Source organism: Macaca fascicularis, chromosome 20, assembly GCF_037993035.2.
Source record: "Macaca fascicularis isolate 582-1 chromosome 20, T2T-MFA8v1.1".
Lineage (NCBI taxonomy): Eukaryota > Metazoa > Chordata > Mammalia > Primates > Cercopithecidae > Macaca > Macaca fascicularis.
Window position 1 is genome coordinate 48,812,332 of NC_088394.1, and position 12,798 is coordinate 48,825,129.

Here is a 12,798-nt window from a genome sequence, read left to right on the forward strand (position 1 = left end):
TCTTCTCTTGAAAAATAGGAAGTTTTTGCCACGTTGGACCTGTCTTCCTACATGGCAATAACTGGCTAAAATAGCCTAGTGGCTGCCACTCATGCAGCTCTGGGTGTCCAGTGTCCACTATGCGCCACTGTTTTATACCCAGTCTTCCTTGCTTGTTTTTGTTGTCTGCCAGGCCCCTGTAAACAGCTGGTTAGCAACCTTTAGTGTAAATGTGTGCACTATCAGATAAAAAGGAGTAAAGGATATGCCTCATGTCTTAAGAGTCGTTACCAGTTATAGGAGTCATAGGACTGAGAGACAGTCTCTGTTTTTCCCTTTGTATCCATATTTTTGAAGGTTTTCAAACAAGAATAGATTCATGCCTCATTGCCGTAATTTTTCAAAAAAAGCGTGTTAATATATTATGATCATGTATGTATATAACTAAAATTCTCTAAAAATACTATAAAAGCTGAATAAATGGAGTACCGTGGCTCCTTAGAAGAGAGATAATCTTCAGGTGGACAGAGTCGTGCGATGATACCAGAGTCTCAGCTATGTACATTACTTGGCATTTAGCCTAACAGAGGTTACATGGTAATAGTCAATATATTTTCTGTGAGTGGAATCTCTAGATATATACAATGGCAAAATAGCCAAATCGGAAACTCAAACAGAGCTAGTATAATGTGAAACCTTGGACATAATAGGTCATATTGAAAGAAAAAAAAAATCAGCCTTAGACCAATCTGTATTTTTTTGCCTTTACTAATACAAACAATAAGCTAGACCAGAATTCATATCTCCTTAAGATGGAACCATCTGAGCTAGTCGTATTCTTGCCCACCCCATGCAGAAGCATGATCACCAATTGGGCAAACCCCAGAAAAGTTTCATTCTCTTTATATGCTGCAGGACAAGAATGTGTGCAAAAGACTAACCACTACTTAAGCAAATCACCTTGTCCCAGTTTGTGGACCTGTTAACTTTGATCTTTCTTAATTTATTCTCCACAAAGTAGCTTTGTCCCACACATCATGAAAAATTATTTAATCAAATTTTATTTTTAATTTTTCATTAAAAGCCGAAATAAGAGATTATCCCGCATGTATCAAACATCTACAGAAAGCAGTGAAAGTAAACTTTAATAATCAGTCAGGATGCATAAAAATGAAAGGAAATCATTCTTTTTCTAACTCACATTGAAGCACTGATTTGTAAGGAGAAGGGTAATGTATAAATTACCATTTCTGAATCAGTGAGAACTGCAGTTATTTACTCATACCTTGGATTCGTGGCTATGCAGACAAACCAGCTTTACTTCAAAGATTTTTTAAAGAATTCCCTTCTGCTTAAAAGAAGTTTGGATGAGATGAATCTGTTAGTCCTTCCAGCTCCAAGATCCTATGTTTTGTGACAGTGAATTCACTCAAACAGCTGTTGTTTTTTAAATAACTAATTAGCACTCCCATAGCTAAAGTTGATTGGAGAAGAAAAAAAAAAGCCCAGTAATAAGTTGTCTGAACCCATGTAATGATTTCTTCATTATGTATTATCTCTAAATTTTTGAGGGGATTATCTTATTATAAGGTAATGACAATATTCATTAAGTATTGAGTATTTTTATGTACCAGACACTTGACTTGTGTTATCCTCTTAATCTTGACATCAATGCTATTAAGTGGGTACCATAATTTCCCCCATTGTGTATATCAGAAAACTAAAGTTCGAGGGGTTAAATAACTTTCCCAAGATTACAGAGGTAAGAAATGGTACCAAGATGCAAATCCAGGATGATTTTGTGCCAAAATTTTGCTCTTAATCATTATACCATACGGTGTCCAGACCTAAGAATGAGCTTTTTTATGAAAAAAACCCCACAATTTTAATCTACCCCTTTGATTGATTGATCAGGTGATGGAGTAAATATATCTTTATATTTCCCTGTACTTGTAACATGGTGCTCATTAAAAAGACATCAGAGATCTATAACTATTTTTATCAAGTTGCAAACACAATCCACACTTTTAAGAGGAATTCTTATAAATATATGCCTGAGGCCTTCCACTTACTCCCCATACATTGCTTGATTACTCAGCTGTCTGTCTGCATAGTTCCTTTGACAAAGAGTATGTCACTTTCATACGTAATAGCTAAATAGGATTGATATGATACCAAACAAATTCCTTTCCATTTGGGAGAATTTATGCTTGAGAAAACATATTTCCCCCAGGAAGCCTCCATTTATCATCAAGATGAATCACGGGGATGGGTACAGGGCAGCCTCCAAAGAGAGGATTTGTTCACTGTCTTTGATTGGTCTGGCTTTCAGCTCTGAAAAGGGCACTTACAAATTAAGCACGCAGATTATTTTCTCAAAGTCTTCTTGGTTCTGTTCATTTCAATGGAAGAACAGTAACGTAGCGTTTAGACCCAAAGCATTTTCCAAATGGAACATGCAAGTTGGGTGCTAAACATTTACCAAGAAGGCAGACGCGGAGTCCAGTCATCTTATTTCAAACAGAAACATTGTTTGGCCAGAAATCACTTCAGGGCAGAGCTGATTCCAACATTCACCGTGGCTACAAAAAGGATTCTATTTTGGCCAGCAAATACTTCGAAAAAAGCATTTTTAGTCATCCATGGAAAAGGAGTGAGTGCCCCCTGGTGAAAATGTGGGAAACGTTTCCATATGTTATTTTTGGCTGGCAAGAAGGTGCAGATGTCTTCACAATAAAAATATACTCGCTATGAGCGCGCGCCTCCTTGAGAAGAGCTGGCAACATTTGGGGCACTGGATCCTCAGAGTGGCAAAGAAGCACAAAGGGAGGAGAAAAGCCAAGCCATCGACAAGACGCAGTCAGGAGGGCAGGCGCTGGAGTCACACAAGCTGGGATCATGGGAGACTTCCGTTTTATTGTTGTATTTTTTATACCTATGTTGGGTGGTCTGCCCTCTCCAAACCCACTCTCCACGTACCTTCACTCTAATCTGTGTCCTGGGGGGCTGACCTTTACAGATATATTAACACATTCCCTTCCCCTCTGGTTTGTAGTTGGGTTCTTCAAGGGAAGACAACAGCAGGTGACCAGAGGGTGGAAAAAGAGTGACACTGAGGTGTTTATTCCCAGAGCTCGCTCTTTGCCAGTGCAGGCTGGAAGGGACTGTATCGCTCATTCTATGGTCTCGGCTCCATTAAGATACAGCTGACCTATATCTGTAAGTCTGTCGCTCTCTAGGTGAACTCTCCCTTCCAAAGTTCCTTCATGCCTAAGGGTGGCAACAGCTCCCCATTTTTGCTGACCTGGGGTGCTTCACCATTCTTGTTGAGTTCTTTTTTTTTTTTTTTTTTTTTTAAAGACAGTGTCTCACTTTGTTGCCCAGGCTGAAGTGCAGTAGCACGATCACAGGTTGCTCCAGCCTCAAACTCCTGAGCTCAAGCCATCCTCCTGCCTCAGCCTCCTGAGTAAACAGGGCTACAGGTATACACCACCATGCCTGGTTACAGGCTGGTCTTGAACTCCCGGCCTCATGCCGTCTTCCACCTCATCCTCCTAAAGCACTAGGATTACAGGTATGAGCCACCACACCAGGCCTTGCTGGTGTTTCCTAAATCTTACCCACACCTCTGTAAAAGATCTGTGCAGTAAATGTACCTTCTTAGTCTTTCTGAGTGTGCCATCTCTTTCCCATGAGTACTCTGATACAGTATTTTTCCATATATCCCAAAATTTCTACAATAAACATCCATCCCTATCTAACTCCAGGGAAAGCTAAGGCTTCTGGTAGTCCCAAATTCTAATCCCACCAGTTCTGACCACTTGGACTGGGGTTCAGTTAGAAGAATCGCAACGTGGGACCCTTGTCTTCAGGGTCTCACTTCACCGCTGCACGCTCCAGTGATGAATAAGTCCACTGCCAACCTTTTGACTCAAGCTGCTGGCTTCACTTGCACCTCTACATTTTGAACAGGAAGAAGAAAGATTCTGTTTACATTCAGCCTTCACCTATCTCACCAGGAGGAGAGGAGAACAAGTTGTTCTGTCAGGAAGAATCGAAAAGATTAAACAAACAGCACACTGCTTCTGCAGGTCTAGTGTTGGCAAAACCAGGAACTCTGTAAACCACAAGAACAGAAGGGCAGCCTGCTGGTCAGTGCCCGGGGCATCCAGCCCAGGGATCTGGTTTTGACAAGAGAATACAGAAGTATTTAGACCTACACCTGTGTTCCAAACATCCAGACTTCCCTCATTAATCTATTAGATCGGTGCAAAAGCAATTGCTGGTTTTTCTCATTACTTTTAATGGCAAAAATCTCAATAACTTTTGCACCAACCTTTAATATTATGAAACTGTCATCCAAGATTGTCCCTATATGCTTTTTGATGCAGTTAACAGAGATGATGAGTGAGAAGGATGCCAGATTGACTCCTCTCTTACTATGTGATGAGGACCAATTTTAACCTTTCCAAGACTGACTGCAATTGTCAAATGGAGATGATAATGCCTACAGCATAGGATGATTTTAAGGGTATACGTGGCCAGGTGGGGTGGCTCACGCCTATAATTCCAGCACTTTGGGAGGCCAAGGCGGGTGGATTGCTTGAGCCCAGGAGTTCGAGATCACTTTGGGCAACATAGTGAAACCCCATATCTGCGAAAAGGTACCAAACATTTGCCAGGCGTGGTGGTGAATGCCTGTAATCCCAGCTACTCAGGAGACTGGGGTGGGAAGATCACTTGAGCCTGAAAAGGTTGAGGATGCAGTGAGCCATGATCACACCACTGTGCTCCAGCCTGGGCATCAGAGTGAGACCCTATCTCAAGAAGAATAAAAGGGCAAATGAAGCCATGCATGCAAGGGGCACCATCCCAAACACAGAGTTGGCACTCAATAATATGGTTTTGCTCCTTCTCTTTGTCTTCTTGAGATATTATAGGTTTCCATATCCTCATCAAACTTTAATAGTCTGATCATCATGAAGAAAACTGCTTAGAACTAACATAAAGCCTGAGTCATTCACATTAAGGAAAGTTTTTCTTGCTTCCTTTCACAGTTGCCCAGGATTGAGCACACAAGGTATAATAAAGTTAATATTAAGGGCTAATTATTGAGGACTTATTACATAGGCACTCTGATGAGACTTTTTTCCATTTTATATTTGTCAAATATATATGTCCATATTTAAAGAGTCAAAGAGTTTTACAAATTTGTACAAAACTCAGCAATTCCTACCCTTTGCCCCACATCTATCTTCCCAGCAGACTTCACTTTCGAATCTAAAAAGGAAGTATATTGGCATTTACCTTCACAATTATGAACCACATACTTCTTACCACTTCTTCATTTTGTAGTTTAGACATAATCTATTGGCCTCCTTCTATGGATAACGATAATGGAACTTTTATTCATTCCCCTGCCCCATCACTGCACACCCTTTCCCCTCCCTCGGGTCCCTAATATAGCTATTTGGTAATTTTGTCAGATCGATATTGTGTTGGCATATGACTGTGTAAGTGCTGCTCACAGCTGAGTCGTGTGTACACTAATTATTTTTATTTTCCGTGCAAATTTCCCTAGAGATAATTGTCTTGCTTTCTCATTCGTTTTGTTTTCTATGAATATACCACTAGTGCAACTCCGAAGTCCCTGCCTTTTGTCTAAAACTCTTTTTAAGACGTTTATATGATCTGATCTATCAATTTCCTATTCTTAGAGAAATCTTTCCTGGAGGCTTCTGATATACTCCAACCTGAACTGGTTGCCTTCTAGGCCTGGTGCATGGCTACTATCCTGGCACCTCCCTTCAACATCTTCCTGTGGATTCTCTTTGCCTCTTCCTTGTGTTGGATCTCTTCTTTTCTGAATTTCATATCTTCCTTCTTATTGGCTTATTCCCTCTTTTAGGTGGAATACATCCTTTAGTATCTTCTTGGGAAAGGATATGTAGGAAATAAAATTATTGAAACACTGCTTACCTAAAAACAGGTTTATTTGACCCTCATGCTTTGTAATTAGTACGGGAAATAAAGAAATGCTTTGTAATATTGTTTTGAGCAAAAATTTAAGAACAGTAAAACAACCACAATAAAAACTTTTGACAACTCTTATTATCTAGACAACAGAAAACCCCTATCTCTAAAGTAAAAGAAACAAAACTGGGGCCAGCCCAAAGAGAAAGCATTTCTCATTTTCACATACACCTAAGATAGCTCCTATTGCCACTTGTTTTTTACCATCTTTGCTAGAAAACTCATGAAAGGCTTGTCCACTCTCATACATGATTGACAGTCTGGCTATGTATAGAATTCCAAGTGGCAATCATTTTTCTTCAAATTCTGAAAACATCCTTCCACTTGTCCTCCAACATCCAGTATGGCTTTTGAGAATTTCAAAATCATTCTGATTCCTGGGCCTTTGTGTGCAACTAGTTTCTCTCTCTCTCTCTCTCTCTCTCTCTCTCTCTCTCTTGCTCTTTCTCTCTTGCTCTTTCTCCCCCCCGCCCCCCAGTGTTCTGAGATATGTGAGGCTTGCGTATTTTCAATCACTGTGCTAATAGTGCTAATCACTAATAGTAATAGCATTCCAGCTTCCAAATCTATGGCTCTCCCTATCTGGGAATTTGCCCGTCAGTTTTGAGAAATGTTTTTCTGTTGTTTCTCCCCACATATTTTCTTTCTGGAACTCCCGATATTCAGATCTTGAACTTCATGAGCTGGTGGTCCTCTAAATTTTCTTACTTTCTATCATATTGTCTTTTTAACTCTACTTTCTAGATTTTCTTGGTTTCATTTTTCCTCAACTTAATTCTCTAACTCTTGAGTTTTTCATCTCTGCCCTCATTTTTAATTAAGAACTCTATTTTGTTTTCTAAGTGTTCCTTTTATAAAGCATCCTCTTCTTGATTTATGGATGTAATAATGATAGGAAATTTTTTTTTTCTTTACTCTGCATGGTTTCCAGTTTTTACCAGATTGGTTTTTGTTGATGTTCACTTTGACTTCTGTCAATGGCTAAGCTTTCTCTTAACTCTGGTAATCCAATTGTCTGCTGTATTGAAGAATATGGAGATAAAAACAGACTAGAAGCTCTAAGTGTGCTATACTGTCTGTGAACTTTACAAGGTGATGGGGCTGGGCTATTCCCTTGTAAAATGTGCACAAACCAGACCAGATTCCCGAGAGAAGACTCATCTCCTAGATCTCCTAGGAAGGAAAAAGGCCTGAAAGTCACTTCCAGAAGCTGAGTGAAGGGACAGCTGGGGGGAATCTTAGCAACCAGAATGCATTCATTAATTTGCACCCTGTGTTTTCAGTAGGATAAACCCACCTTCTAGAATAACTGAGCTACTCTCATCCATATACCTCTGCTTTAACCTCTCCAAAGAATGAGCTCCAGGTCTTTTGTTGGGATAAAGGAGGGGCAGTTGTCCAGCTGCATGCCACTGGGAAGGAGATGTGAGCCTCAGACTCTTCCTAAACAGGCTTTGGACCAGTACTCCTGGGCTCTGATCCCATATTTTACCTCATTTTGTGGTACCAATTTCAATCCTTTGACTCAGTGGTTTATATTGGTTGTTTTTTGGTTTTCCATGCTGCAGGCTTAGGAATCCATCTTCTCAAGTGTGTTAAGTCACTTAGCATTCCAACTTCCAAAAATTTGTTGCTACTGTCTCCTCTCCCATTTATTCATTCAAAGCAAAACAGTAAAAGCCCACCTCCTTTTAGTTTCGTTTTAGTAGAGCTTACGAGAGAATGGAAGTAAATAAGTAAAATGCATGAATTCCAAATGTCATCTTTACTCAGATATCCACTAAGCAATTTACGTATGTGATTTCATTTACTTCTCACACATCTGCCCCCCACCCCACCCCACCCAGACAGGTACAATTATTATCCCCATTTCACATATGGGCATAATCAAACAGAAACCAAAGCTCAGAGATATTAATTTACCCAAGGATACACAACAAATAGATGGCATAACTGGGATTTGAAATTTCTGTACCATGTACAGAAATAGCATAGAACTAAGGAGAAAAACATATGGAAGCTACTCTAGAACCTATAAATTGCATTTTCCTATAATCATCAGATGTTATATGAAAACTGGCTAGATTCAAACTAAAATGCATCGCAAAAGTATTTGTAGCATGGTGTTTTTGTCTTAAGCAATTGTTTAAAAGTTTGGATTATAATGGCATTTTATTGGATTGTAATATGATGGATAACATTCTAAATAAAATACAATAAAGGAAGGAAACAAATTAGCTCCTTCAGTAAGCACTTGAATCAAGGGCAATGATAGATGACAGACAGATAGATAGATACATAGATACATAGATAGACAGATGGAGTAGTACAAATTTAAGGAGCACAAGTGCAGTTTTGTTACATGGATATATTACATAGTGGTGAAATATGGGCTTTTAATGTAACCACAACCCAGATAGTACACACTGTGCCCATTAAGTAATTTCTTCTCATCCTCACCCCGTCCCACCCTCCACCCTTCCAGTTCTCCAATGCCGATTATTTCACACTCTATGCCCATGTGTACCCATTATTTAGCTCCCACTGATAAGTGAAACATGTGATATTTGACTTTTTGTTTCTAAGTTGTTTCACTTAGGATAATGGCCTCAGTTCCATCCATGTTGCTGCAAAATACATTATTTCATTCTTTTTTATGGCTGAATAATATTCCATTAAATATACTGGAATTTGCCACATTTTCTTTGTACAACCATCTGTTGACAGACACAAGTTGATTCCATAGCTTTGCCAGTGTGAACAGTCCTGCAATAAACCTACAAGCTTTTTGATATAATGATTTCTTTCCCTTTGGGTAAATACTGAGTATTGGGATTGCTGTATTGAATGGTAATTCTATTTTTAGTTCTGAGAAATCTTTTATACCATTTCCCATAGAGCTTGTACTAATTTGCATCCTCACCAACACTGTATAAGCATTCTCTTCTCCACATCCTTGAAGGGCAATAATATTATTAGAGGAACTTCAGCTGGTAAAATAAAGCAGTTCTAACATTCATACTTCTTATAATCTGAGTATGTAAAATAAAATTTTCTCTCTCATAGTTCTTGATTATCTTTGTTTTCCTCAAGAGTTTGAGGGAGTGAGAAAAGGCTTATAATGTTTTCTTTTATGAGAAGGGATCTATTTTAGCATAACATTAAAAAGGCATAGCTCTCACGCTTCCTCTCTCTTTTTCTTTTTCTTTTTTATGGAAGCATCTTTCCCAGGGAAACCTCAGTTTTGCTCTTCATGTCTTTCAACTCATTGGATGAGGCTCACCCAGATTATTGAGGATAATCTCCTATACATAAAGCCAATGTTAATCACAGCTACAAAATTAACTCCACAGCCACACCTAGATAAGGGTTTGATTGAATAACTGAGTGCTATTGAGAGGTGAAGCCAGCTGGACTTCTGGGTTGGGTGGGAACTTGGAGAACTTTTCTGTCTTACAAGAGGATTGTAAAATACGCCAACCAGCACTCTGTAGCTAGGATTGTAAAACACACCAATCAGCCCCCTGTGGCTAGCTAGAAGTTTGTAAAATGCACCAATCAGCACTCTTTAAAAACACACCAATCAACACTCTGTGGCTAACTAGAGGTTTATAAAATGGACCAATCAGCACCCTGTAAAATGGAGCAATCAGTGCTCTGCAAAATGTGCCAATCAGCACTCTGTAAAATGGACCAAACAGCAGGACATGAGGGGGGACAAATAAGAGAATAAAAGCTGGCTACCCCAGCCAACAGCAGCAACTCGCTCGGGTCCCCTTCCACACTGTGGAAGCTTTGTTCTTTTGCTCTCACAAAAAATCTTGCTACTGCTCACTCTTTGGGTCTGCACCACCTCTAAAAGCTATAACACTCACCGTGAAGGTCCGTAGCTTCATTCCTGAAGTCAGCAAGACCACGAACCCGCCAGAAGGAACAAACTCCGGACACACTATAACATAGCCTAGCTGACCATCACAGTATGCAAGCTCATTGTTGATTCACACTTAAGTTGCATTCTCAGATACTAGCTTTCCTTAGCACATAGTAGGTGTTCCAGATGTTCTGATTTGAGTAAGTGCCTGAAGGATGCACTCCATCTGCTTACTTTTCTCTGTTTGTAACTCAGTATGGATGAAAGGATACAGTTTATCATAACCCCTCAAGCTCTCTGCCGTCCCCATACTCTCCAGACTAAGTCCAATAAGTTCAAGGGATGATAGAAGTCAAAACTAGAGGAGAATTGTCCCATAGAACAAAGAGGGGCCCTAAAGTGGGGTTGTCTGCCGCCAACAGCAATGTGGAAAGAAAAGACATGCCTGCCTGGTGAAGGACTTTGGACGAAGTTGGCAAGTTGCCCTTGGCCTCAGAGTGGAACAGGAGAGCAATCAAATGTTTTTCATGACCCTAAGTGGGGAGCAGCAGTAGCTGAGGGAGATCAAAGCTGGAAACGCTGGGCTTCCAGAAGTGAAGGACAACACAGCAGCCTCAGTCAATGATCCAGGCCAGGTGGGACATTCTCAGCAAATGACAGCCATGAGATTTGAGGGTCCAGGACTTGATACCCCTCCTCTATAAAGCTGTAACCTCAGTAGGGACCCAAGAAATTAGACACAGCCCTAAGAGAAACATGCAGAAATGAGCAGAATGGACCCTAAATAGATCAAAATTCTGTCCCACCCTCTGCTGTCCCTCTCAGAATGGAAAGTCAACAGAAAAATTAAGTTTGGCGGTGAAAAAAATAACTTTACATTTTCTTCACATCAGTTTGTGGGCCAATATGCATACTTGGCTACACACACAGACTGGCGGTGTGGACTGCAAATGATTTAGTCTGAAAGCTCCCACCCCACCGCCACCCTTTTTTAACTAAATAAAGCTTTTTGATCATTTCATAGATTAGACCTGGGCTGAAAGAGTGCCCCAAGTTGTCTAAGATCTATCTTCCCAGCAACTGAAGAAAGAATAATGTCTATTATTGGAGCAGGAAAAGGTAGATGTCTCCTCTAACCCAGCAAAGAAGCACATTGGTGCCTTGCTTTATCAAGAAGGTGATGGCCAGTCTGGGGAGGTGTTTTTTCATTGCATACAAAATATGAAATTTTAAGCCAGGCACAGTGGCTTACGCCTGTAGTCCTAGCACTTTGGGAGGTTGAGGTGGGTGGATCACTTGAGGTCAGGAGTTTGAGACTAGCCTGGGCAACATGGCGAAACCCCATTTCTATTAAAAATACAAAAATTAACCAGGCATGGTGGTGCACACCTGTAGTCCCAGCTACTTGGGAGGCTGAGACAGAAGAATCGCTTAAACGTAGGAGGCAGTGGTTGCAGTGAGCCAGGATGGTGCCACTGCACTCCAGCCTGGGTGACAGAGTGACTCTACTCATGGTAGAGTCACGCAATAAAATAATAATAATAACAATAATAGTAAGTGATCTACAACTACACTTAAAAGAACTTGGAGAATCTTACAAAGAGTTTAGTGAAAGAACACAGAAACAAAAGTGTATGCACACTATGATTCTTTTTATATAAAGTATAAACATAAGTGGAAAAAATAGATGAAACTATTCAGTGCCATTAAAAGTCAGAAGAGTGGCTTCCCTTGTGGAAACAGTGACTGAAAAGGAACGCAAATGGGGCTTGAGGCACTAGAAATGCTCGGTTTCTCAATCTGGGTCATAGAGGCATGAGTATTTTCAGGTTGTAAAAGTTCAACAAACTGTAGACTTAGCTCTGTACATAATACTTCAATAAAAAGTTTAAAATATATATCTTCTAGATTGTCTACTATATTGGTGTCGTTGAAAGTAGGACACACCTTTCATGTCAATGTGTGACTATATATGGATTCAGATTCTCCAAAAATGAATTCCCCAAATGTAGCTTAAAATTATTTTATTGAGTTTTGCTAGCCATGAGTTCTAGTTACAGCTGCCTTAAAATTAAAATAATATATTTCTTAAGGTTTTGCTAGAAACATGAGGCCAGTCTAAAAATGAAATTTGGAGTATGGCTACCCTTGAATATCGTCTACAATGTCTTGGTTAAATAATCAAAGTACTGGTAAGTAATCTGATGAATAATCAAACTACTGTTTATTAGATATCGAATATATCTTGGGTTCTGTATCAGTCTACAGTGGGAAGGAAAATGGGCACTTTGGCTATTCTCAGGGAATGTAAGTTCTGGTGAGATATACTTCAGCTTAACCAGTAACAGGGAACTCATTATTTCACAAGGAATCCTATTCTACTCTGGTAACTTTGATTGTTACAAATGACTTTCTTACATTAAAATGAAATCTCTCTCCCTGTGGCTTCCAGTTAGGTCTCTGAAGTAACAGAACAAACTTCTATGTCTCCTGAGGCCCATTTACTTAAAATTAAACACCCTTTGTCCTTTTCACCATACCTTATTTGATACTGTTTCAAATCCCTCCACTTTCTGGCCACCCTCTTGGGACAAGCTCCAGATTGGCAAGATTTATTTCAAAGTATTGGACTCAGAGCCAGACACACTATCGCAGCTGAGACTTGATCTAGAGCAGGATTTCTCAAGGATTAGCATTATTGACGTTGTGGGCAAGATCATTCTTTGTTGTAGGCCTGTCCTGTGCATTGTAGGATGAGTAGCTGCATCCCTGACTTCCACCCACCAGAGGCAAACAGCAAACCTGCCCCAGTTGTGACAATCAAAAATGTGTCCTGACATAGCCAAAGGTCCCCTGGGAGGCAAAACTGTCGCCGATTGAGAACAGCATGATCACCAGGCTTCCCGTCTAGATGT